The sequence below is a fragment of the Ictidomys tridecemlineatus genome, chromosome 1, assembly GCF_052094955.1.
Source record: "Ictidomys tridecemlineatus isolate mIctTri1 chromosome 1, mIctTri1.hap1, whole genome shotgun sequence".
Taxonomy (NCBI): domain Eukaryota; kingdom Metazoa; phylum Chordata; class Mammalia; order Rodentia; family Sciuridae; genus Ictidomys; species Ictidomys tridecemlineatus.
In genome coordinates, this window is record NC_135477.1 from 122,557,759 (window position 1) to 122,584,815 (window position 27,057).

Below are 27,057 nucleotides of genomic sequence, written 5' to 3' on the forward strand. Positions count from 1 at the left end.
AATGGAACCTAGATCTACTTAGTTTCAAAAACTTTACTCCTGCCATACTCCTTGACACACGGTCAAGAGGCATTTTATTGGCACCATAGACCTGGTACATGGGTGAGAGCAGAGAAATAAGGAAAGATCTGCCCGCCAGGAAAAACTTTATAAAGACAGGGATCTTAGGGCTGGGGATGTGGCTCAAGCGGTAGCGCGCTCGCCTGGCATGCGTGCGGCCCGGGTTCGATCCTCAGCACCACATACAAACAAAGATGTTGTGTCCGCCAATAACTAAAAATAATAATAATAAAAAAAAGACAGGAATCTTGGTTTAGTTCATGTTGTATATCCAGTACCTAGAATGGTGCCTGGTTCATAGTTGTTAAAGAATGAAAGAACAAATTATTCGTGGCCACTTGTCACCTGCCCTCAGTCATGCATGATAGAAGCAGTAGGTTTTGATCAGCAAATTACGCTGTGGGTTGTGGCTCTGGGATTGTGGTGTGGGGTCTGCATGTCTGGGGATGTATTCAGATTTTTGCCTCTGTGCATCTCAAGAGTAGCCTGTGGATCATGGCTACAGATATGCAAGCAGGAATGCCACAGAGCCCCACCAAGCAACAGGGACTGGCAGCAGGTGACAGGCATCAGGGCTGAGCCCCTGGACCTTGAGCTTCCTACCCACTGAAGACTTCACACCGAAGGAGCAGTGGGGGGCAGGAAAGCCAAAAAAGGGGTGTGGGAATCCAGGGGAGGGAGAAAACAAGAACCCAGTAGGGGGCTAGGAAGGCCTCTTGTTGCTGCCCCAGCTGGTCAGACACTGGAGGCGCCTCCTTGCTCCTGTCCTCCCGTGGTGGCACAGTCTGCGAGAACAATGGCAGTGGAATCCCTCCTTCCCTCCCGCCTGGCGGGGCTGGGCCTGGCTTCCTCCGCCCCACCGAGAGGAATGCTTTCTTGTTCTGGCCATGTGGTACCCGCAGGGAAGAATGGCACTTGGGACTCCCCAGGGACGGAAGGCTTTGTGGCTGGAGCTGATGACAATGAGTTGGAGCACAGAGGGGGTGGGTGTGTTGGATCTTTTCAAAATTTCTCTTGGGTTTCTAATGAGTATTTCTGCTCTTTTCTCCTGGCTCATTATGGGGTCCCTGTCATGAGGCACTAAGTCACGCTAAGTCACTTGGGCCTTTTCTGACTTCTGGAGTGGACCACTCAGGCGGTCCGGAGAAACCCTCTGAGGCAGGTTAGCTGCACCCAGGGACTTTGCTGGGCAGGGCTACAAATCCAAGGGGCTCAATTTTTGTTCCTGACCTTCCAGAAGGTGCTACGTTTTGAGACGGCAGCTGTGGGCGCTCTGGGTTTTATTTCAGGTTTGGAAGACACTGAAGCTGGTTTTCCTTCTCTCCCATGTCTCAAAACTGGTCATTCAAATGCCCCCTTCTCTAGGGAGAGGGCCCCCATTCTCAAATGACCTAGTTGTGTGATCCGAGGCTCTCAAGATCCAGACTCTGCCATCTGATGCCATCTCTCATTCCAGGAAACTCTTAAGATCTCCTCCAGATTTTTTAAAAGTCCTTCCCACAGTGGGCGAGGAACAAAGAAGGGGTACACTATGGGGCCCAGGAGCAGCCTGGGTCTGGAAGACCAAGGCTGAGAAGGATGCTGGGGCCCTTGCCATGTCTGAGGAGACGTGAGCTAATTACTTCAACCAATATATTGTTGGAATTGGGGACTTTGGAATGAAGGTGGCGGGCAGGAGCACAGGAGAGTGACTGCCTTGGATGAGAGCCAGTAGGAAAATGTGAATGAGCTTGGCTTGGAAGGCCTGGTTGGGTGGTGTCCGGGTTGCTGGCCACAGTAAGGGAGGCTCGCTGGGAGCTAAGCACCAAGCCTGGCTTATCCTCAGCGCTGTCACTCAATCCTTGCAAGTGTCTGAGGGACTCACTACCTTACTGCTAGAGACGGGAAAACTGAGTCACAGAGAAGGAAAGAGGGTTACCCATTTTCACACAGCAGGTAGAAGCTGGTACTGTTATTTATTGCGAGCTAGCTCGGTCTTCCACGCACACAAAGCAACAGGTGATGCTAAGAGGCCCCAAGCCCAGGGTTTGCAGCAGTTTTATACATTCTTTGGAGAAGGCAGGGACCTCCATATACATCACAGCATCTCCTAGCAAAAATCAAATAACAATTCTAAAACGTGATTAGCACATTCACTGGCGGGAACAAGTTGGGTAGGGGTGATTGCTCACTACAAGAGGGGGATTCATTTGAACTGATGGGTTTAAATCGTGAGGATGTCGCAAGGGGAGTACGTGCCAAACTGCAGGGCTTCTAGTTTAGATACTGGTCACCACACCTAGGTGGGGGCCATCTGGAATTTCAGATATGTGGTTATCTTGGCCTATCTTAGGTGATCACCATCGGCGCGGCTTTTCCGAAAACTGTTTCCACAAAGTTTCAGAGCAAAATGAGGTCCCAAGCAGAATGAGATTGCTTAGGTCTTTCAGTACCAGGAACATTTGCTCTTGATGACTGGAGATGACAGTCTTCCTAGAGTCTTCCTAGAGCAGGGGTGGGGGGTATGAAATAATGGGCTGCTTCTTAGTGGAAAGGCCAGTGTCTCTGCTACCAGTCCAGTTAGAACCTTCCTCCTGACCTGGCCAGATTGATTCCCCAGCTACAGATCCTTCAGTCTCCCACCTGGAAGGTCTACTCCCGCCTGCTGGTCTTCTGGGGCCTGATGGGGACAGAGGGCTGGAGGGGTCTCAGCTACAGCAGGATGTAAACACTCACTAGATCCCACCATTGTCAACGGTTTTGCTGCACCCCGCCACCATCCTCACCCCCAACAAGACCCTATGCAGTTCCCTCTTCAGAGAAAAAAACAAAACAAAACTTGTTTTGTCCACTTGGGGACTGTGTGGAGACAGGGAGGGACAGAGTATGGCTGCCTCTTCAGCAGCCTTCCAGCCCATGCCCCGCCATCACCTTCGGTTCCAGAGATCCTTGGTGCTGTGATGCCAGTGCCCTCCATTCGGGATCCTCAGCATGAACCCCGGGCAGCTCAGCGTCCCTGGCTCTGCCTTAGGGGTCAGCGTGTTGGGCCTGTTAACTCGGTGACCACTGCCCACCTGCGCTCTGGCTTTCCTCGACCTATGACTGGGTTTTTGTTGCCTTGTGTTGTTTTGTTGATTATTTTTTTGGCCATTGTCTCTTCTCCTGTTCACCTTTCCTTCTGAGTTTATGTCTTTTTTTTTAATCCATTTATTTTATTTTAGGAACTTTGGAAAGCTAAATGCATGTTTTCAATCTCCTATATTAAACAGAATTGCTCTTTTTAAAAAAATATAAAAATATAGTGCTGGGGATCAAACCCAGGGCCTCTTGCATACTTGGCAAGCTCTCTACTACGGAGCCCCAAACCCAGATCACTGTTTTCTCATTTATTGAATATCTAAAGCTTTCAGGCTTTGAGCAACAACAACAACAAAATAATGTTGTAAGTCATAGCCCTTAAACTCATTTCTGGACTTACAAATTAATTTTGCAAATAAGTCAGTGTAAGTTTTCTCTCTTCTCTCTACTCCCATTGCCTTTCATACAAATCTGTTACCTCTCTATGGAACCCAGAGCCTCAAACGGCAATCCTCCTTTGCAGCATGGTGCATGCATGTTGGGTGACTGACTGATGACCTAACTAGCCTGCACCTTATGGACTCTTTTATCTGAGACTCTTAGCACCATTTCAAGGTTGATTTCCACAGCCCATACTTTCTTTGTTAATTGATTTTCATTACAAACTGTATCAACAGTGTCAAAAAGTAGAAAATGAGTCAGCTGCAGGGGTGCATGCCTATAACCCTAGTGACTCAGGAGGCTGAGGCAAGAGGATTCCAAGTATGTGGCCAGCCTCCGCAACATAGTGAGATCCTGTCTCAAAATAAAAAATAAAAAGGGGAGATGTGGGTACAGCTCAGTGGTAAAGCACTCCTGGATTCAACCCCCAGTACAAAAAAAAAAGTATAGAAAATGAAATATATAGAGTGTAAAGAGGAATACGAGAGAACTTCCATTGAAGCAGCACTTAAATAGCCCAGCTTGACAAGCCTGGAGTGCCTCTTCCCCTCCCTCCCAGAAGTGTTACATCTTGTCACTTGCTTTTCTTTTCTGTTTTACCACCTGTGCAGGATAAATAATTTATTATGTCCTTTAACCTAGCTGAGGATTGAACCCAGGGCTTTGTGCATGCAAAGTAAGCACCCTACCAACTAAGCTATATCCCCAACCCTTTAACCTAGCTTTAACATTCATATTTGCAGTTTGTGTATTTCTTTCACCTAACCTTATTTTGGAGGTTTATGCAACTTGATCTGTGTAGCTGCAGTTCATTGGTTCTGCAGTGATTTACCAGGGTAAGCCAGCACAATTTGTCCATGTGTTCTACTATTGGTAGAAACTAGGATCTGCATATAAACTTCCCCTCTTTCCCTGTGTCTCTCTTCTGTGTCTCTCTTATAAAGATACTTGTCATTGAATCGAGGTCTTAGTAATTGGGCCAGATTATCCAGAATGATCTCATCTTCAGATCTTTAACCAAATTACATCTTCAAAGTCTCTTTTTCTAAGAAAGGTTACATTCAAGGTTTCAGGGGGCACAGATGCATCTTTTTGTGGGCTACCATTTAACCTTCTGAGGATGCTGAGGATGCAATATTAGAGGCCACAACCTGTGTCAATCCTGTGAGTACCACTTTCAGTTTGGTACCCAGGAGGCTCTCATCCACCCCCTGGCCCCTGCCCTGCTAAACAATCCTGCTGTGAACATCTGTGCATGTCACCTGGTATCCTTGGGCAGGACACATGACATAGGTGGAATTGTCGATGGTAGGCCGTGTGCTTGTTAATCTTTATTGGCTTAGGGCCAATCTGGCTCCAAAGTGGTTTTTTTTTTTTTTTTTGTTTGTTTGTTTGTTTGGTTTTTTTTTTTTTTTGAGAGAGAGAGAGAGAGAGAGAGAGAGAGAGAGAGAGAGAGAGAGAGAGAGAGAGAGAATTTTTTTTAATATTTATTTTTTAGTTTTTGGCGGACACAACACCTTTGTTTGTATGTGGTGCTGAGGATTGAACCCAGGCCGCACGCATGCCAGGCGAGTGCGCTACTGCTTGAGCCACATCCCCAGTCCCTCCAAAGTGGTTTTATCCACCTGTTCTTCCATGGGAAGTAGATGGCAGTTCTATTGCTGCTCATTCCATCCTTGTTGTTCTAGAAGCAGATAATGTCTGATTTTCTGATTATAGTCGGTAGATCTGGGGGTTATGAAAAAGTATCTCATCAAGATTTTTTTTTCTTTTTTTCCCATTTTTTATATACAAATATATCTTTATTGAATGTGTATAAACGTTTTTGTTTAATTAAATTTAATTGTTTATACAAATAGAGCACAACTTTTCATTTCTCTGGTTGTGCATGATGTAGAGTCCCGCCATTCGTGCAGTCATACCCAGACATAGGGGTAATAATGTCCATCTCATTCCACCATCTTCTACACACCCAGCCCCACTCTGCTCAATCCAAAGTTCCTCCATTCTTCCCTGCCACCCTGTCGCCCCCATTATGGATCAGCATATACATATCAGAGAAAATATTTGGCCTTTGGGCTTTGGAGATTGGTTTTCTTCTCATCAAGATTTTAATTTGTATTTTTCTTATTAGTAATGGGAAATTAAATATATTTGCACACACTGACAGGCCATGTGTGTCTATTGTGTCTCCTTTGGTGTGAAATGCTTTCTCAAGGATTTTGCTCTTGCTCATCGTTTATTTTGCTTTTTCTTTTGATGTACAGGAGTACTTTATATATCCTTTATACTCATCCTTTGTTAGTTAAATATGCTTCGAGTATCTTCTCTTAGTAAGTTGTTTTTCTAGTTTCTTCTTTTATCTTATTTTCAGTTTGTTCATTTGCAGTGCTGAGGCTTGAGCCCAGGGCCTTGCCAGACCAGGCAAGTGCTCTACCACTGAGCTGCACCCCCAGCCCTCCGTATGTTGTTTTTTTTTTAACTTTATTTTACTTATTTATATTTAATGTGGTGCTGAAGATCAAACCCAGTGCCTCACACATGCCGTGTAAGTTTTGTGTTTTATTTAGAGATGGGGTCGGTCTCACTGAGTTGCTTAATGCCTCACTGTTGCTAAGGCAGACTTCAAACTCACAATGCTCTTGCTTCAGCCCCCTAAGCCTTTGGGATTACAGGCATGCGCCACCGTGCCTGGCTACCTATCCTTTCTTGAAGGGCTGGAATATTTAATGTGATATTGTTAGTCCTGCTGTCCACAAGAAAACATTAAGTATTACTTGCCAAGTTCAAAATTACCAATTCCCCTTTTATATACAATGATTTTAGTGTTTATTGGAGGTCAAAATCCAAACATGTAGCATAAGATACAGAAATAAGTTGCAGCAACAGATCTGAAAGCCCACTGATGAGGTGTGCAGGATCCTGGGGACAATTAGGACACCCACTTGTTGAGTTTGGTCCTGAGATGGTGGAGGCAGATTCCTCATGATATATGACAGATCTCTGACCGTGAGGAGCCTGAGGGGGACCCTTGCTGAAGAATGGCTGCCTGGCGACTTCCCCTGCCTTTTCTAGGATGGTAGATTATGGTCACAAGCTTTGGAATCAATGATCACTCTGCGTGGCCCTGAGCATGTGATGGAGTGGTGGTACCTACCTTGTGGGGCCTGGGGAAGGACTGAATGGTCTATGTATGTAAGGTTTGTAAGATAGCCTTAAGGGAGTTGCTAAATATACCATTAGTGTTGGCATCAAAAATTGTTCCCAAGCCACAGACCCTTCAAGCTGGGCAGGCCTGTAAGTCATGTGACTCCTTAGTCCTTCAATACGGAATAGAATACTGTTAGCATGACAGGCATGGGCTTTGTTCAGCAAAGGAACTTCCTTAAACAAACAAACAAATGAGAAAAAGTCCCCTAAACCCCCATGTGAAAAACCGCCCAAATAGGTGCTGGTCCCAGTGAAGTAGGTGTGAAGGACCAGGTGCCAGTTCCCCAGCTCCCAGGACCTAGTCTCTGAGGCACCACTCATGCATGCTCCCACATCACACACCACTGATTCAGTCTTCTCCCTCTGTATGAGTTTGAGGAAGCTGCTGTAACAAATACCATAGACTGGTTTAAGCAGTAAAAATGTATTTTATTTCTTCATAGTTTTGGAGGCTGCATTTCAAGATCAAAGTGCTTGGAAGGGTTGGTCTCTGATAAGGCCTCTCTTCCTTGCTTATAGATGACTGCCTTCTTTCTATCTTCACATGGGCTTTTCTTCTCTCTCTCTCTCTCTCTCTCTCTCTCTCTCTCTCTCTCTCTCTCTCACATACACACACACACACACACACACACACACACACACAGCTCTTTAGTGTCTCTTCCTCTTCTTCTGAGGACACCCATTTAAAACCCCATCCTGTGACATCATTTAACCTTCATTACCTCCTTGTAGGCTGTATAGCCACATTGGGATTTAGACCCAGCATATGAATTTTGGGGGAACATAGTTGTTATCAAGTCTACAAACCATGGTCTGAAACCTCTGAAGCCAATGCCAAAATAAATCTTTCCTCCATTAAGTTGATTTTGCCAGGTATTTTGTTACAGTGATAAAATAGCCAAGTGAGGTTCAGGACACCATTCTCCCAGCCTCTGTTCAGAGTCCAGCATTCCATTAGTTCCCTGAGAATGTGCAGGAAGCTCCCAGAGGATCAGTGGGAAGCACCGCTGGCATGGACATTGGCATGGACATGGGGTACTTTTCCAAGGGACCTCATGGGCTAGAGCATGTGAGCTGAACCGAGCTGTGTAGCAACCGTGGTTTTTGTACATGCCGGGGTGGAAACTATTCCTGGGCAGTAAGAGCATCAAGGTCTGCTGCTGAAGGCTGGGGAGTCTTCAAGTGTAGATCTTTGGTTGACTGCAATAGCTCATGTTTAGCAAGTTCTTGAGATGTGCCAGACACTGTGATAAGGGCTTTAAAAACCTCCATCCTAGGACCCTCAGGGTCACTCTCACAGGAACTTTAATCATCAGAGAGCTCAGGTAACCTCCCAAAGTGACACAGCTAGGCAGTGGTGGAGCCCAGCCACGGGTGTGGGTCAGTTCAAGCCCTAACGCTGCACACCACCTTCGGAGTCCTGCTGGTCCCTGCCTTGAAGCGCCTTTCCTCTCCAGGGCTGGAGAACAGCCTCTGGGTGCTGCTGCTGGGCTGGGCTGGGCTGCTTCCCACACTTGGTCAGACTTGGACGCTTCTCAACTCCTGGAGGAAACATAGGGAAGGGAAACGTATGCTGCTCTCCAAGGCCCGTCCAGGAGCCAAACAGATCAAACGGGGTGCGGGTTGGGGGTTGGAATGTCCCAGGCTGTCTTTTCCCAAATTGAGGAGCGGAAGCCATGACAGCTAAGGGGATTTGTGGAAATTCCTCCGTGCATTGTTACCAGGCAAAGGAAGTGGTTTAGAGTTGAGCTCTCAATTTCTGCCCTGGGGAGCCATGGCCAGTTTCCGCTTCTCAAACCTTTTTTGTGTGTGGGAAATTGAAGGGGCTGTTTCAGGTCCTGAGTGAAGGGGCGGGCGGGGGGCTCCAGATAACCCCTTTCCCTCCTTCCCAGAGGCAAAGGGGCAGAAGGGTCCAGCGAGCCAGACAAAACAGCCCCAGAATCTGTTCCTCTTCTTTTTCCTTCCCCTTTAGGGAGGGTGGCTCAGAGCCGAGGCAAATGAACAGAAACATTTTTTCCAGGCCTGCTGGTATTTGTTTCTGGCACAATCAGCACAAGCAGATTAGAGAAATAAGTTGCATTTTTAAGTCTGTGTTTGCTCTCTGGATTGGACCTTCTCGTGCTTGGTCTGTGGTTCTACCCAGGCCTCTAGTCTATTCTGGAGAGGTGGCTGGGCTTGGTGTCCCTGGCATGGCTGTCCACACTCTGCCAGCTGGTGAGTCATCTTCTAGTCCCTTGGGAAGGTTGTGATTAACTCAGTAGGAAAGATGCACAGGCCTTGACACACACACATCTACATATGGAGACGCACACTTTTGAACTTGCATGTGTTATGTATGTACCTGTGTCCACTGGTGACTGGTTCTCTTTCCATTGCCCTCCTGGGGTTCCTCTGGCTCCGCTCATGCAGGAGGGCTCCATGGGAGTCCTTGACAGGATGCTGGAGGAAGGGGAGGCTGGCTTTTCGGATGCCAGGATAGTTCCCCCTGGAAACTCTTACTGCGAGCCAGATACCGAAGGCTGTACCAGGCTGCTCCACCCAGGCCCTGCCAGGAAACCCTTTCCCAGAAAATCACCTTTGAGGTGTGACAGAAATCTGGCAGGGGAGGGAGAGCCATGTAGGCCCTCGAGATCTTTCTCAGCCCACACTCTCTTTGGTTAGAAAACCAGGGCAGGGGCTGGGGTTGTGGCTCAGTGGTAGAGCGCTCGTCTAGCATGCACGAGGTCCTGGGTTCAATCCTCAGCACCACATAAATGTAAAATAAAGATATTGTGTCCACCTGAAACTAAAAAATAAATGCTTAAAAAAAAAAAAAGAAAGAAAAAAGAAAGAAAGCCAGGGCAGATCAGCTTGTGAGAAAATTCACACAAGATGGGCTAACTGGGCAGGAGGGGCTTGCCCTGGGCCTCCCTCCTCCCCTCTCTGCTTTCCCTTTTCTTGCCTTTCTCCCTCCTTCCTCTGTCTTCTGTCTTCCTCTTTATTCCATCCAGTAAAGAAGTGTTCCAAGCCACCTTGCCTCTGTTAGCCTCTCAATTTTATCTGGCTCCCATCAAAGCACCAAGGTTGGCAGATTCTACAAGCTGTGGCCCAAGGACTTCAGAATGTCTTTCCCCCCACCAACCTCTCCTCTCCGTGAGGCCTAGGATGGCCTGAATAGAACCCATCTGTCTCCACCCCAAAGTCCTTCCTTCTTCTCCAAGTGCGGAGCCCAAGCAGCGGCTACAACTGCGAATGCCTAAGAGAAATGGGACTTGGGGTCATCTATTTGGAAGAATTATGTCAGAGTTAACAAAGGAGGATTTTTTTTCCTTTTTTTTTTTTTTTTTTTTGGTGGGGGGTGGTGGTTTGTTTTGTTTCAAAGTGGTTTACATCTTTAAGATTTCTGGGAAAAGAAATAGATTCCCAGCGTGTAAAATATGAATTTTTCAAAGTCAACATTTCTAATGCCCAAATACACTTCAGGACTATGAAAACTTCATGTACAATGATATGTTGTTATGAAGTAAATCGTACTGAACAGTTGGTTGTAAGAGGGCATTTTATGTTTTATTTTTATTTCCATGTGCGGTTTATTTTTGCTCTGACATTTTATTATAATTTCTTCCTACAGTAGGTAAAGTGCTTGGGAAGTTAATTTAAACCAGCCTGACTCTCTGTGTGTTTTTTAATATTTGTTTAAGCTTTTATTGAGCTTGTCAGGCAGTCAGTGTGCAAAAATGCAGCCGAAAACCCCTTTTTCCCTCTGTGGTGCCTGCCCATTAATACTAGGTGGTGACAACAAGATTCGCGCACACTTCAAATGGGGGATTATTCTGGGTTTTCAAGGAAATTTGAGCCACCTGTTTCAGAAACCTCTTAGTGACTTAGCGGGATGATGAAGGGTGTCTCCCGCTCAGCTGTCACTCAGAGTTCCAGCTCCTTGGGCTCCTTCCCCGACCTGGCTGGGCCCTGCAGGGGCAATTTGCAGCACTAGTTGGAGGCCTGAGCTCTGAGCTGTCCCCCCAGCTTGTGGCTTGGCCTCCGCCTGAGCCAGAGGAGCAGCTGCCATCTCTCTGCCTGTGGGGAACTTTCCAGATCCACAGCAGGCTGGCTTCCCCTGGGTTTGGGCTGCCCAGTCTGGAGCTGTTTATCATGGACAGCAGAACGACATGGGATCACCTTTGAGGAAGTGAGTTGTGAGAGCCAATTGTGTGGCCTACGTGTCCGGGAGCCACGCTGCCCACAAAATTTGGCCAAGGGGAGAAATAGAAAGTCAACATTTTCCAGTAGACTGGGAAGGCGGCTGGGTATTTCTGGAGCCCAGGATTCTGGCAACATGTTTTTTTTGTAGTGGTGAAAGGAAGGAAAGGTGGCCATGCTGGGGGCACAGTCTGGTCTCTAGCAGGCTCAGGAAAGGCCTGCTAACCCAGGCAGGAGGTTTCCTTGGCCCACAGCCCACGTCCTCTACACTGACCAGGAATCTTATCAACCCTAACCCAGGAGGAGAATAGACTGGCCTATTAGGATCGGAGGGAGTCTTGGTGATGATCTAGACCAGGGAGTCTCAAAGTGTGGTCCTAGATCTGCAGCACCCACATCTCCTGGCAACCTGCTAGAAATGCAAATTCTTAGGTCTCAACCCAGAGCAGGGAAACTGGTGAACCCACCTGTATGTGCTTTAGCACGTTCTCCATGAGGTTTGGCTGTAGCAGCCAGTCTGAGACCACTGTTCTAATTCGGTCCAATCGTTTGATCAATGGGGAAACTGAGGCCTGGGGTGGAACAGGAGGAAGAAAACTAGCATGTTCATCATCAGTTGTTTATGGTAGAATCAGGGCAAGTTCTGCCAGGCTGGTTTTCCTCTTTCCCTTCTTCTGCTAGTTTGGAGAAGACCAGGCCAAAATTTCATATCCCACCAAATGCCACAGTTGAGCTAGCTCTTCTCTCCCTGTGCTGACCTTATGCCTCCAGTGGGCTCTGGTTCCCTTCTCACAGGGGACATACTGAAAATTCAGACATTAGCTTTTCGGTCATGATGTAAATAAGAAGGCTTAGAAGAAAAGTTGTTGTTGTTGTTTGGCTTTAAGAAAAGACCAGGGCTCTCCTCCTCGTGGTGAAGGCAGCTAGGTTCTGGCTCCTGCCCTCTGTTCCCTTTTAAATGTGGGTTCCATGCCCACTGTGCCTGCTGAATGTCTTGATATTGGTCCAGGAGTGGGGACCTGTTCCAGGGGGTGGGGACAACCACAGTCTGGCCCAGGGATCTCCAAGACCTATGGGCTTGAAAAGATCATCTGGGCCAATCAAATTCCTCCCATAAGTTTGGAATTGGGAAACTCAGAGGCTGGAGTTCAAGGGAAACCAAAGCTGAAAGGCTGTTTGGGATTGTGTGATATAGAAGGGCCTGGGCATCCTGAGGGGCTTTTTGCAAAGCTAGGGGAAGACGAATAAGTGGAAGAAATTGGATAGTGAAAAAAGAACAGGGAAGAAACAGAGAAAAGCAGAAAGCCCACAAGAAAGATGTGCAGTTACAGTTTTAGTTCCCCTGAGGCCTGATTTCTCTGAGGCTCAGGTGCTTGGCATCTAGCATGTTCCCTGTTATGTCCTGACCGCAGACAGACTTTGCTGGAGCTAATCTGCGTAGGTGTCTATTCTTTGTAACCCAAGGTGCTAGACCAGGGCTTGGCAAGCTTTTCTATAAAGGGCAGATAATAAATTTTTGGGGTTTGCCAGCCACATGGTCTCTGATGAAACTACTCAGTGCTGACCTCTTAAGTCAAAAGCAACTATAAGCAACATAGAAACCAATGGCTATAGCTTTATTCCAATAAAACGCTATTCTCAAAAACAGGTGACCTTCTTGTCGGCCAAGATTTGCCAACTCCTTTGCCAGATGAAAACTTTATTGTGTCATAGATGTGGGATGGAAGATCCTAATTCTTAAGGGATTCTAATGACGACATGCCCACGATACTACCTCTTCCCTGGGAGCCTGGTCTAGGTGTCATTTTGGCTTAACAGTGGGTGGAATTCAGGCCACATATTCCTTCTGTACTCTCATTAGTCATAATGCCCTGCTAATTTCCCGGCTGGCCAGTTATTCTATAAGTCCTAGCAGAGACCCCAAACCCAAAGTTTATAGGTGCCAGGATTATCCAATCAGCAGATGAAAATATACACAAGGTAACTGCAAAGCAAGGACATCTTCTAAGATCAGCTTTGATGCACTAGGCAACATTTTACCAAAAGGATACAAGAAGGAAACTTGTGATTTCAGCACACGTAAGAATGTTGTAATATTCTGAAAATCAAATAGAACATTTATTGAAACTTACATAATGACGAACACGAGACAGTTAAGTGACAAGAAATAGTGGAGACTATGGCAAACTGGTAAGACCCCCTCTTGTTTCAAGTCAGTGACAGTCTGTGCTTGGTGCTAGTTCATTGTTCCCTTTGAGAATGTGATCCATCTGATATTAGCTTTTCCAATTCTTGGATATCTGAATTTTTTAAAAACATAAAATCTCTTGATGTTTTAATATTAGCAATTAATTTAAAATTGGAAAACAAAATTGTTCTCTTTAAGTAATGTCCACAAGTAATAGTCAACCAATGGGACTCTCAGGACCAATTTGCTTTCCTACCTGTGACAACATCAGACTGAGCTTCTGCATTAGTCAGCTGTGCATCTCTGTAATAAAATACCCAAGATAATTAAAAGGAGGGAAGGTTTGTTTTGTTTCACAGTTTCAGTCCATGGTTGCTTGGCCTGGTTACTTCTGGGCCTGTGGTGGGGCAGTCCGGCACTGCTAAAGTACATTTAGAGGAAAGCTCTTACCTCGTGGAGGTCAGAAAACAGAGACAGAGACAGAGAAGAAGGGGCTGGGGACAAAATATACCTTCAAGGGCTCCTCCCCAGGGATCTACTTCCTCCCACTGGGCCCCATCTCCCAAGGTCTCTACAACCTCCCAATAGTGAGTTATTAACCCTAAATGGATCAATCCATTCATAAAGTGTGCACCCTCATGATCCAGGTATCCGCCAGGGGCCCCACCTCTGAACACCCTTGCACTGGGGTCCAAGTCTTCAACACACAAGTTTTCCAGGCCATTAAAGAGTCAAACCATAACTGTTCCCTTTGGCATATTTGGTCCACTCCTTGGAGGAGGACCGCCAGCCCTGTATTGATCTCTGAGCTCTTGAGAAGGAAACTGAGTCCAAAGAGTCGGGTTGCTTGCTCAGGGCTCACTAAATCAGTACCAGAGCCGAGCTGCAAATGTGCAGCTCCAGGTTTCCACTCGAAGCCTGGCCCGTGCCAAGTTCAGCTGGCCTCTTCAGCACCGCTCCCACATCTGGGCTATGCTCACAGCGTATCCGCTTGTGGTTGCTGCAGTTGGCAGAGGGTCTCTGAGAAACCAGAAGAGCTGGGTATGTTTAATAAACCAGAATAGGCACTGGGATCCCAGCCTGCGACGTGACAGCGCTCAGTCTGCCCTTGCAACGTGTGTTGAGGAGTGAACCTTTCCCTGGTCCTCAAGCGGGGTCACCCCAGGGTGAATCATAGGTTGTTTTTTTAAAATTAAGGAATATGTTTTCCTCTTTAGGACATAAAAGGAAGAAATTTGCTATTTGCAAAACAAGGGTTATGAGTGACACTGCAGGAGGAAAGGAGACTAAAAACCAGGAACGTGGCTTCTAGAAGGGATCATGTGTGGGTTTTTTTTTTTTTTTTTTCTAGAGAATCTTAGAAATGCATTAGCTCAGGGAAGTTTGGAGGGTAGGGGTTGGATCCTCTGAGGATTCCTTCCAGAAAATGTCAGCTTTGGGTAAAGATCAGGGCCAAGTCCAGATGGTTTGAGTGTAGCTGTTCCTCTGAGAGGATGTCTCTGGCTATATTACTGAGCCAAATGAAAATGGTTTTTGGATTATCCAGTGTTTTGTTTTAATTCAGGCCTCATCTTCCTTCCATTAGTTCAAGCCAACTCATCACTTCTAACATTGGTTCTGTAATTACGAGTTGTCATTCTAGGTCTCTGTGGCCAGCAGAGGAAGAGGTGGTGTTTGGATTCAGATAGTTTGGGGTCTCATCCTAACTCTATGATGATTAGCCACAACACTCTGGTGCATTACTTAATCTCTTTGTGTCTTAGTTTCCCCACCTGTAGGATGGGAACAGCCATGGTATTTACCTCACCAGATTCTTGTGAGATGAAAATGAGAAATGACTTCATTTATTCCTCAATATGTATTGAGCGTCTGTTTCTACAGTACAGAACTTAAGACAGGCAATGCTCCTGTTCTGTAGATGTTAACATTCTTGAGAGTGTTGTTCAGCAAATATTAGGTGACATTACTCTTCTTGTTTCGTTGGTGCTATTTGCTACTGATATTCTTTACCACCCAGTTCATGAGGAAGGAGAGAGGATAATCCTTATCTGTGGCTTGTTGGTTTTCCTGAATAAACAAGTTCTGGAAGATCCACCATTCACTGTTAATAGCCTACTCAGTGTCAGAGACAAGATTCTGAAGTACTGGACATAAAAACATACCCACAAATTATCTGATGCTTGTCCCTTCAAGAAGCTGAGTTTAATTCTCCTCCCTTTGAGTGTAGGCTGGACTTGGTAACTCACTCTAACAATAACAGTGTAGCCAAAGTGATGGGATGTGTGACATCCATGGCAGGTCACAACAGACTTGCTCTCGCTCTAGGGAAGCCAGATGCCATGTTGTAAGGGCACTCAACAACTCGCATGGCAAGAACTTAGGCTGCCTTCCAACAGCCAGCAAGGAACTGAGCTCTCTCCATCATGACCATGTGTGTGGCCGTTTGGGAAGAGCAACTGCCATCCGTAGTGACGACCATGGCTCTAGCCAGCATCTTCACTGCAACTTCACGAGAGACCTAGTCAGAACCACATAGTGTGAGTTCTGACACACAGAAACTGTGAGAGAATAAATGTTTGCCACTGAAGGTACTGTTTGGAAGTTACTTTGTTACACAGCAATATACACCTAAACAGTGCCTTTGCCTAAGTCTGCCCTGAGAGAAGGCATCTTCCTAAAGATTGAGGTGAAATATTGTGGAGTATATTTAAATATCAAAATTTTAAAGGATTCTACCTTAATATGAGAAGAAAATAATAAGGTGAGGGAGGGAAATTTGAAGATCTCTAGTATGGCTATAGATCTCACAACTTCACTGGTGTAGAAATAACCCCTTTAGACTGAAATCAAAATGCTGTACCATTATGTGAAGTAAACCAATCCCCAAAAACCAAAGGCCAAATGTTTTCTTTGGTAAGTGGAGGCTGATCCAAAATAGAGGTATGGGGGAGCATGGGAGGAATGGAGGAACTTTGGATAGGGCAAAGGGAGTATGGGAGTGGGAAAGATGGTGGAATGAGGTGGACATCATTACCCTAGGTGCATGTATGATGATATGACTCTACTTTGTGTGCAACCAGAGAAATGAAAAATTGTGCTCTATTTGTGTACTATGAATCAAAATGCATTCTGCTGTTATGTATAACTAATTAGAACAAATAAATAAATAAAATTTTTAAAAAAGAATGCTATACCCTTCCTGCAGCTCAATAGATTGATCCATTATATATTCCTGAGCAGTCTTGGACAAGCTGAAGTGGCAGAGGAGAAGTTTATAAAAATCCATCTCCATGGCAGAAGATGGTGCCCAGAGCTACCCAATTTTGGGCTGATTCATGTCACAGCTGATGGAGGTCTTCCTAAAGGGAACAATCTGTCTCAGTAGCTGGCAGGGAAATTCTTTTCCAGGGATGAGGAAGAGAGGACCTGGCTTTGCTGAGATCTCCCATCTCTACCTTTGCTTTGGTCCTGAATTGGGCTACTCAAATATATATCTATTCTCTGAACATGAGATTCTTCAATCCCTCTTTTCTTCCCTCATTCTTCATCTGTGCTGGTTAATTTTATGTGTTATTTTTATGATTTGAACCACAGAGTGCCCAGATAACTGGCCAAACATCATTCAGGGTGTGCCTGGGAGGGTGTTTCTGAAAGGCGTGAGCATCTGAATCTATAGAGGAGTAAGGCAGACGGCTCTCCCCAGGGCAGTAGGCCTCAACCTCTCAGTCATAGGCCTGGTGGAACAAAAAGGCTAAGGGAAGTCCTCCTGTCTGACGGCTGAGCAGGCACATTGTTCTGCTCTGGTCTTCAGACTTGGGCTGAAGCACCTGCTCTTCCTGCTGGTCTTTAAACTGAAACTGACCCCATTGGTTGTCCTGGTGGTCAGACCTTCAGACTCATAGGGACACTACAGCTGGGCAACAGCAGATCTAGAGACTTCACAGCTTCCTTAATCAAGTGAGCCAATTCCTTGTAACACACACACACACACACACACACACACACACACACCCCTACATATGTATGTGTTCCATTTCTCTGGAGAACCCTAACAAATACACCATCCATCCAACTCACCCACTTTTTTCCATCTCCGCTGCCATCTCCTTATTCTAATCTGCCCCAGTCCCTCATTTGTGTGTCTGCATTGATCTCCTCACTGGTCTCTGTAGTGAGTTGAATTGTGCCCTCTGCAAAAGATACACCAAACTCCTAAGTACCCCACCCCCAGAAACTACATGTCACTTGGAAAACTTGCTTTCGTAGATAAAATTAAGGTAGGGATCTCAAATGAGATCAGCCCCATTCCATTTCATGGGCCCTAACACCAACCACAAGTGCTTTACTGAGAAGAGGTGACACCTGGCCACACAGGAGAGAAGATGCAGAGAGATGGCCATGTGCAGACTGAGGCAGAGACCGGGGAGCTGCAGCCACAAGCCAAGGAAGACCTGCATTCCCCAGGAGCTAGAAAGACAGGCTCCTCCTCTAGAGTCCCCAGAGGGAGTGTGGCCCTGCTGACACCAGGTCAGACTTCGGCCCTCCAGAACTGGGGGACAATGGATTTCTGTTGTGTGAAGCTCCCATGATTGTGGTCATGGCAGGCTTAAAGGACTAGCCCACTGTCCTCCTTCCTGGGACCCTCTGTGGTGGTGTTCTCCTCCCACTGGTCACAGTGTTCTTAGAGAAAGGCAAATATGGTTCTGACTTCTGCTACTAATACCACAAAGACTTTCCTACCATGTTTAGAATGAACTGCAAACCCTTTCACTGACGTCTACAAGGCCCAGCTTGGGCACTGCCCAGTTCCTCACTGGCACACTCCTGTCACCAGCCCCTGTGTCACTGGAACACCCCAAGTCTCTCCCACCTCAGGATCTTCACAATTGATGTTCCTGGTGCCTAGGATACGCTTGTTCCAGATCTTTCAGAGCTAGCTGGACCTTTGTCAAACTTTAGGTTTCCGTTTAAATGTTACCCTGACCGACCCTGCCCTATCCAAAATGCTCTTTGGCCACACCCCTGTACTAACAATGCTGTCACCATGTTTACATCCTTCATTTTCCTTGTCAGTGTTTGAAATTAACACATTGGTTTGTTTAATCTGTTCTGCACCCCACCGTGACAGTAGGGACTGTTTGGTTCCCGTGTATCCTTGACATCGAAAACAAGGCTCAGCGCAGCTTTGAACAAGTGATTGTAAATCCATGTGCGTGTGAATTGCTTCTTCCCATTGGCTCAATAATTTTGTATTATGCAATTAATTTATACCAAGTAGATATCACAGGCCAAGCTCAGTGACAAATGTCAGTTTTCCTTTCCTTTTTATTTTTGTAGTGCTCGGGATTCAACCCAAGGCCTCCAGAATGTTAGGCAAGTACTCTACCCAGCCTCTTTAAAAAAAAAAAATACTTATTTTTTAGTAGTAGTTGAACACAATATCTTTATTTTATTTATTTATTTTTATGTGGTTCTGAGGATTGAACCCAGGGCCTTGCACATGCCTGGTGAGTGCTCTACTGCTGAGCCACAATCCCAGACCAACCCCAGGCCAACCCCAGCCCTTTTTAAAATTCTATTTTGAGACAGAGACTCATTAAGTTGTCAAGGCTGGCCTCAAACTTGCCATCCTCCTGCCTTAGCCTCTCAAGTAGCTGGGATTACAGGCAGGTGCCACTGCACTCAGCTACCTTTTGAATTTTATTACACTGAAATCATTACTCAGTTTTCAAAATATAAAAAATTTAAATAAAGGAAATTGGGCACGATGCTACATGCCTGTAATCCCAGCTACTCAGGAGGGAGATTACAAAATCGAGGCAGAACCTTAAATTAGGATTCAGATTTGTAGTGCTGGGGATTGAGCCCATGGGTTTTACCCATGCTAGACGAGTGCCCTGCCACTGAGCGGCATCCCCAGCCCTTTTATTATTTTTTTTATGTTGAAATGGTGTCTTGCTAATTTGCCCCAGTTGGCCTTAAATTTGTAATCCTAATTAGAATTCAAGTTCTGTCTAATGGGAGCCTCAAAACACATCCACCACCAGACATGCCTGTAATCCCTGCAACTTGGGAGGATGAGGCAGGAGTGGAAGTTCAAGGCTACCCTGGGAAATTTAGCAAGACCCTGTCTCAAAATAAAAGATAAAAAGAAGTAGCTCAGTGGTAGAGCATCCCTGGGTTCAATCCTTAGTACCACACCAAAAAAATAAATAATACTAATATCCCTAGATTAAGGTACTTAATACAGTGTATGGCCTATAGTACTTGCTCCTTAAATCCTAACTCTCATAATTAACATTACCATTATACCTTCCTTATTCACTCAGTCTGTGTCTATTTTCCCCTCTTAACACATGTAGGCAGTGATGGGCTGGTAAATGTTCAACAGTTAGCTTTCCAAGATTTTTTAAAAGCCTTAATTTGTAGTTTTTCCTGATTTCTATGTTAATTCTCCAACCATGACCAATTGTGAGCTGTCAGCTTGATGGTGACTGGGTTGGTTCTTTTCTTTTTTTTCTTTCCCTTCCTTCTTCCTTCCTCCCTCCCGTCTTCCTCCACCCCATGGGCCTTTACCGATGCTAGTCAAGTGCTCTGCCACTGAGCTGCATCCCCAGCCCTTTTTATTTTTTTAATGTATGTTGAAATGGGGTCTTGCTAATTTGCCCTGGCTGGCCTTAAACTTGCAATCCTCCTGCTTCAGCCTCCAGAGTAGCTGAGATTACAGGGGTGCACCACCATACCCAATGAATCTTGGGCTCTTGAGGGCTGGTATAAACAACTCTGTCACACAGAGGATTAGTTAGAGACATGAGATTCAAGTTCTAATGAGAGCCTCAAAACATATCTACCACTGGAGCATGCCTGTGATTCCAACTTGGGAGGGTGAGGCAGGAATAGGGAGTTCAAGGTCAGCCTGGGCAATTCAGCAAGACTGTGTCTCAAAATAATAAAGAAAAGGGACTGTGAATGTAGCTCAGTGATCGAGTGGCCCCAGGTTTAATCCCCAGTACTGCAAAACTAAAAAGTTAAAAAAATTAGAAGCCACATCCACCTTAACACTGCATCTGAACCCTGGAAGCTCTCCCTGACTTTGACTCCAGCAGTCAGGCACTCTGCAGATATTTATTGAGTTTCTGGTATTTGCTCTCTGGAAGCACTTACTCAAAAATGAGAATGTGCAGCCTGCTCTGTTAAATCGGCTCAGCGTTTCCCTTCCTGTCCAGGGAGCCTCCCCGGCCCTCCTCCCTCTCCTCTCACCAGCACCTTTACAGGGAGACCCTGCTTCCATCTTTAGGGAGTTTGCTTCAAACTCTCGCCCCCACGAAGCTGCCCCTCTCAGCTCCTGTCCACCCAGTGCCCCAGGAAACTGGGTCAGATGGCACCCTCGCGTTTCTCTGAGTAGATATTTGTTTACCAGACCACTGCTTTCCCTCCTTCTCCTCAGCCACTTTACCTTTGGCCTGTCCCCATGCTGAGGGGACAAATGTCACCTCCTAGACATTTAGGTCTACTACAGAACTGAGCAAAGACCTTAGGGAAACCACCTGGTGTGTTGGAGGATCATGGTGAGCGCATGGTGTCAGATGACCCTGAGCTCAGAATTCAACTGTCTTTGACCAACTCTGAACTTGGGGCAGGCTAGGTAAGGACAGTCATGCAGCTCATGTTGATGGCAGTTCAAAGCACTGTGACAGAGCTGAAGAACTCATATTGGCAAGTGTCTTACCTTTTCTATATTTAGAGATGTTTAGACACAAAAATACTTGCCACTGTGTTAGAGTTGCTTACCATACTCAGTATAGCAACACCTGTACAGGTGCAGCCTAGGAACACCAGGCTTACCCTGAGGTGTGTGTTGGGCTTCACCATCTAGGTTCTCACAGTGATGAAATCACCCAGCCATTCATTTCCATGGCATCTCCCCATCATTAAATGATGCATGGTTGTGTGTGTGTGTGTGTGTGTGTGTGTGTGTGTGTGTATGTGTGTGTGTGTTTGCTATCAGGTATTAAACCCAAGGGCACATAACCACTGAGCCACATTCCCAGCCCTTCTTTATTTTTTTATTTTGAGAAAGGGTCTCACTGGGTTGCTTAGGGTTTTGCTAAATTGCTGAGGCTGGCTTCGAACCTGCAACCCTCCTGCCTCAGCCACTGAGATTATAGTGTCACTGGGCTCAGCTGCATTTTAAAACTTCATTTGCTTCCTTCCTTCCTTTTGCCCTTTCTCTTTCGTCCTTCCTTTTCTTTCTGTAAGACTTGGTGGCTGTATCTTTTTTTTTTTTTTTTTTTTTTTTAGTTTTTGTATTGTTTTTAATCAAAATACCACATGCACACAAAGTCAAATACTTCTGTGAAACTTATTGTAAAATTACAGGTCTCTCTCTGGTAAGCCCCCTTACCCAATTTTTCTCTTCCCCAGAGGCAACTACTTTGAAGTTTTTTAGTTCTTTCTTTAGGTAATTATCTCTGCATATCTAAATAACACAACTGAATTGCTGCTTCCTTAAATTTTTTTTTCGGTTTTTTTAAAGCATGATCTTTGACTTCCCTTTATGGAACATGACCAAGTACACCATTATAAAAATTATATGTATTTTTCTAATAGATTTTTTTTTTTCTTTCTTTTTTTTTCTTTTTTTCCAGTGCTGGGGCTTGAGCTCAGGGCCCTCTACATGCTGAGCAGGTACTCTACCACTGAGCTACACCTCTGGCCCTAGACAATATTTTCATATGGAATAAAATCAAAAGGTAAAAAAGAGCTATCATAGAATTCTAGATTGGAACCTAGGGCTTGCTCCTCTGGCATCTCCATCCCTTCTCATCTACATATTCCTTACCCCCTTTTCCTGCCTCCCAATACAGTTATAATTCATGTTTATTCAAAGGTCAATATGTAGCATTTATATTATGACCGTGGAATGGGATTCACAGCTGAGCCAGGTAGTATTCTAGAAATACTCATCTTTCCTGTGTACCCTCCACCCCTGGTAACATTTGTCCTATTTTTTTGGAAGGGGTAGGGTTAAGTATTTTCTATCATTATCATAAATTCAACCCAAATAATCACTAATTGTAAGTCTTTTTTTTCTAATTTATTTATTTTTTTCTTTTGGTGGTACTGGAGATTGAGCCCTGGGGCACTTTACTACTGAGCTATATCCCCAGCACTTTTTACTTTTTGAGACGGAATGTCACCAAATTGCCATATTATCCTCAAATTTGTCATCTTCCTACTTCAGCCTCCCAAACAGCTGGGATGACAGGTGCTGTCAATTGTGCCTAGTTGTGAGTCTCATCTTAAAATACTGACATCAGAGTCCTTTGGCGTCACCCTGGTCATCCCTGTGGATCCTGACCATCCAGGAGGCTGGTCTGCTCCAGCCCCAGCTGCCCCAGGCTCCCAGGAAGCCTCTGAGGGTTCCCTCACCTCCCTCTGCCATTGGGCCCACCGTTGCCAGAATCTCCCGCCTGTGGTGGGTGACATCAGTCAGGTGCTTCCATAGCCCTCTGTGAAAACGAATGATTCTAGCCTTAACTTTGAGGGAGAACTTGATGAGGAATTCTAGGTCAGAAATCATTTTTCCTCAGACTTTTGAAGACACAGCTTTGTTTTCTTCTAACGTTCAGAGTTGCGGCTGAAAGATCTGATGTCATTATGATTCTTTGTCTGAAATTTGTTTTTTTTTTCTTTTTCTCTCCGGAGACTTGTCCTCAGTTTTCTGAAATTTCTCCATGATATGCTTTGATGTGAGCCTATTTTCATTCATTATGCACTTTGTGAATAATTTTAATTAAAACTGTCTTTCCATTCTGATACACGTTATTGAATTATTTCTTAGGGTGGCTTTGTACTAGGTCATCTTAGCTATGTTAGAAGGACACCTCCTAGAATTCCCTTCTCTGAATGGTGTCAGCCACAAACCACGTCAGGTGTCAGCTCTAGAAGGTGGAAATGAAGCCATAGCCATATTTATATGCCCTCAAAGTGGGTGTCCAGAGGCAGTGAGGCATCTGTGAGCTCAAACGATTATTTGGGACGACACCGGACCCACAGTTGTATGAGGTCCACCTCAACTGTTCCTTTAGCCTCTCCAAGTTCTTGGGCCAGTGTGTGGAGGGTCTGTGGTGGGGACAGGGTGCCGGATGGGCCTGTACCTCACCATAGCATTCAGGTTGAAAGAAATGGATTTCAGCTTGATCCCTTGGGGTCCACCCTGTCCCATCTTGTCCATGAACAGCTTTCCTCCCCACTCTCCATCTCCAGAGGCCCCGGGCTCACTCTAGCTGTAAAGCCAACCATCTGAGTGGGCAGCCGCACCATCTCCATGAGCCGGTAAGACCCAGCCAATGACAAACTCCGTGTCCTGGTCCCTTGACGTGGCTCTGATCAAGCTCCGATGGACTCATCCCTTTAATGACTTCCTCTCCTTCATCTTCTCTATTCTCTATTCTTATTCTTCTGGAGACTCTATGAGTTGAAGATTGACCACCTGAATAAGTTCTCCACTTTTCTGACCACGTCTTTCTTCTTTTTTAGCTCTCTCTTGTCTTGCTCTACTTTCTATGGAGAGTTCTTCAGTTTTATCTTCCAACAATTCTAACGTATAATCTTTGTGATTCTCTTCTCCAGGTTTGGATGCAGTTTGTCCCCTAAGGATTCCTGTGTTGACAGCTTGGTTCCCTGTGTGCTGTGGTGAGATGTGGTAGGACCTTGAAGAGGTGAGGCCTTATGGGAGGTTCTTAGGTCACTGAAAACATTGCCCTTGCAGCTATAAGGTATTCTCATGGGATCCCTGAGTTTGTTTTCACAAAAGAGTTGTTATAAAAGGATAAAGGAACAATCCAGCCTCCCTAGCCTCTTTGAATTTTATTTTTTTATTTTTTTATTTTTTGCAGTACTGGGCATTGAACCCAGGAGTACTGAGCTATATCTCCAGTCCTTTTTATATTTTATTTTGTCATAGGGTCTTGCTAAGTGGCTCACACTGCCCTTGAACTTGCAATCCTCCTGCATGAACCTCCCAAGTAGCTGGAATTATAGATGTGCACCACTGTGCCTAGTTCCCTAACCTCTTTGACATTCTGTCTGGTGATGTGCTCTCTTCCTTTCAATGCCATCTGGCGTGAGGTTAATACCAGAGCTGATGTAGGCCCTATGCCTTTCAATCTCCAGAACTATGAGTTAAATAAACCTCTTTTCTTGATAATGTTATCAAGACACAGGTATTCTGTTGTAGTGATGGAAAATAGACCAATACACCAGTTCTTTTTTTGTTTTCTAAATATTCCTCTTTTTTTAATAGCATACTGTTCTTTCATTAATGCAAAAAATCTCTTAACACTCTAGAAATAATAATAATAAATGAGATTTCTTCTTTGTAAATTGTTTCTATTTCCTCCAACATGCTTTTCTTTTTTCTACTTGGTACTGGGGTTGAACTTAGAAGTGCTTCCAGTGACCTATATCCCCAACCCTTTTTATTTTTGAGACCAGGTCTTGCTAAGTTGCTTAGGGTCTTACTGGGTTGCTGAGGCTGGCCCTGAATTGGTGATCCTCCTGCCTTAGCCTCCTGAGTCACTAGGATTACAAGTGTGTACCATGATACTGGGCTACCACTGTGCTTTTTTAATGTTTGTTTTGGTCTCTACTTTATATTACTTTCTTCAAATGTCTAGTGAGACTTGTTTGTTTATATTTAAGAATGAGGTACTTCCTGCATTTTCTGAGCATGTGGGACTTATTGGCTGTGATTGCTGCTGTGTGCTGATATGGCTAGCTCCTTCGCTGGGAAATGCCTGGCTTTAGTATTTTGGATCCTTCCTCTTGGGTTATTCAGGTTCCCAGAGAAGTGACTTCTAATCTCCTGCTAAAACAGTACAAGACTGGCTGTCAGCTTTTTGGAACCAAGGGAGGAAAGAGGGCCCTGGAGGGAGAGACTATGTCTCGGCACTCACAAGAACACTTGTTTAATCCCTCCCTGTTTTTCCATGCAGCTTTACTCTCAGTAGTAGGGCTCTCTCCAATCCAGTCTTCCCATCCCACCTTCTCCTGAAAAGAAACTTCAGTTCTGTTGAGGCAGGAAAGTAGGAGTCACACAGAAGAATGGCATTGGGGAAAAGATCTGGGATCTAGTGGCTTTTTTTGTTTTTTGTACTGGGGATTGAATTCAGGAATGCTCAACACTGAGCCACATCCCCAGCACTCCGCCCACCCCCAGACACCTTAAAGACAGAATATCAATGAGTTGCTTAGGTCCTTGCTAAGTTGCTGAGGCTGGCTTTGAACTCTCAATCCTCCTGCCTCAGCCTCCCAAGCTGCTGGGATTACAGGCATGTGCACCTCCATCTCCAGTTTAATGAAGTTTTTGATAAAATACAAGCACATTTATGCATATTCAATCCTCCACCTTTACCTGAAAATCAAAATCTTTTTTCAATTAATCAATTAAAGAGGGGGGCAGTGGCACACACCTGCAATTCCAGCAGTTTGGGAGGTTGAGACAGGAGAATTGCGAGTTCAAAGCCATCCTCAGCAATGGCAAGGCGCTAAGCAACTCAGTGAGACCCTGTCTCTAAATAAAATATGAAATAGAGCTGGGGATGTGGTTAAGGGGTTGAATGCCCCTGAGTTCAATCCCCAGTACCAAAAGAAAAAAAGAGAAGGGTAATGATATTTACCAATGGAATTGGGAATTGATTAATTGAGGTAATACATGTGAAGTACCTAGTATAGTGCCCAGCACATTAGTACTCAATAAATTATAATTATGATGGTTACTTGTTATTGTTTTAGTCTTTACTTAGGCTAAAGTACACCCAGTCTGGATGGTTAATAATTTCATAAACATTTTGTTTTATTGAGGACAGTATGTTCAAGAGGATTATGCACATTGAGGATTATGTTGCCAATTTTGAATTTTTTGCCTGACCTCTCCCATCAGACCACTAGAAGTATGTCCAGGAGACACGGTCTCCACTTAAGGACAGCCCACTCACAATTTGGATGATGGTTTTGCTATCAGGAGGAAATCCTATAAAATAGTGCAAACCAGATGTACATCACTTGGAAATTTTCACTACTGGTCCCTTCTATTAATATGCTGTGTGATATCTGCTCACCAAGTGATACTTTACAGAGTGCTGCTTATAGTCATTTTCATATCAACCCTAGCGGGCAGCACTATTCTATTTTATTATTCAGAAAATTGAGACTCCCCAGAGTGAGGCCCTGTGTTTACTGATGTGTAGCCAACAAGCAATTTAGGATCAGAACACAGGGTTGTTTCTTTTTTTTTCCTCTCCTTTTCCAATGTACTAAATGAGAAGAATGTAAAAGTTCTGAACTTCCATTGTGTAATCTAGGAAATAAATGGCTTTTGTGGGCAGGGAATTCAGGAAGGTCATGGCTGGGTGGAATGCACCTGTGATTTCTTATGCAACCACAGCCACATATCAGGTAGTGCTGTAGTCATTGGAAAGCTTAACCAAGGTCCAAGGTTCCAATACAGCCAACTCACACTTAGAGCGAACTAAGCCTCCTGTATCAGTTACCTAATGCTGTGTAACAAATTACACCTTAATTCAAAGACTTTAAAAACAACAATTTTTAAATTAAAAAAAAAAAAAGGATGAGAGCATGAAATAGCTTAGTTACAAGAAAAAACCTCTCTAGGAAACAGTTTGGATAACTCTAAGGATATCGACAGTGACAAGGATATAGAGCAACAGGAACACTCTCATTTCTTGCTCACAGGGATACAAGATGGTGCAGCCACTCTGGAAGACAGTTGAGCAGTTTCCAACAAAGCTGAATATACTACATGACTCAGCAATTGTGCTCCTTAGTATTACCCAAAGGAGTTGAAAACTTATTTCTACATAAAAAGGAATATTGGTTCCTACTGTTAACTTTCTATT

The 27,057-nt window shown here is 45.0% G+C and overlaps 1 long non-coding RNA gene across 1 annotated transcript in view; it reads left to right on the forward strand.

Annotated features, from left to right (window-relative positions):
• The first annotated feature begins 8,853 nt into the window (after positions 1–8,853).
• The window catches only part of LOC120885836 (uncharacterized), a 29,187-nt gene continuing 10,983 nt past the window's right edge, over positions 8,854–27,057 (forward strand). The window contains exons 1-2 of the long non-coding RNA XR_005728574.2: positions 8,854–8,982; positions 23,771–23,859. This is a non-coding gene — a long non-coding RNA (uncharacterized LOC120885836). The remainder of the gene's footprint in view (positions 8,983–23,770; positions 23,860–27,057) is intronic.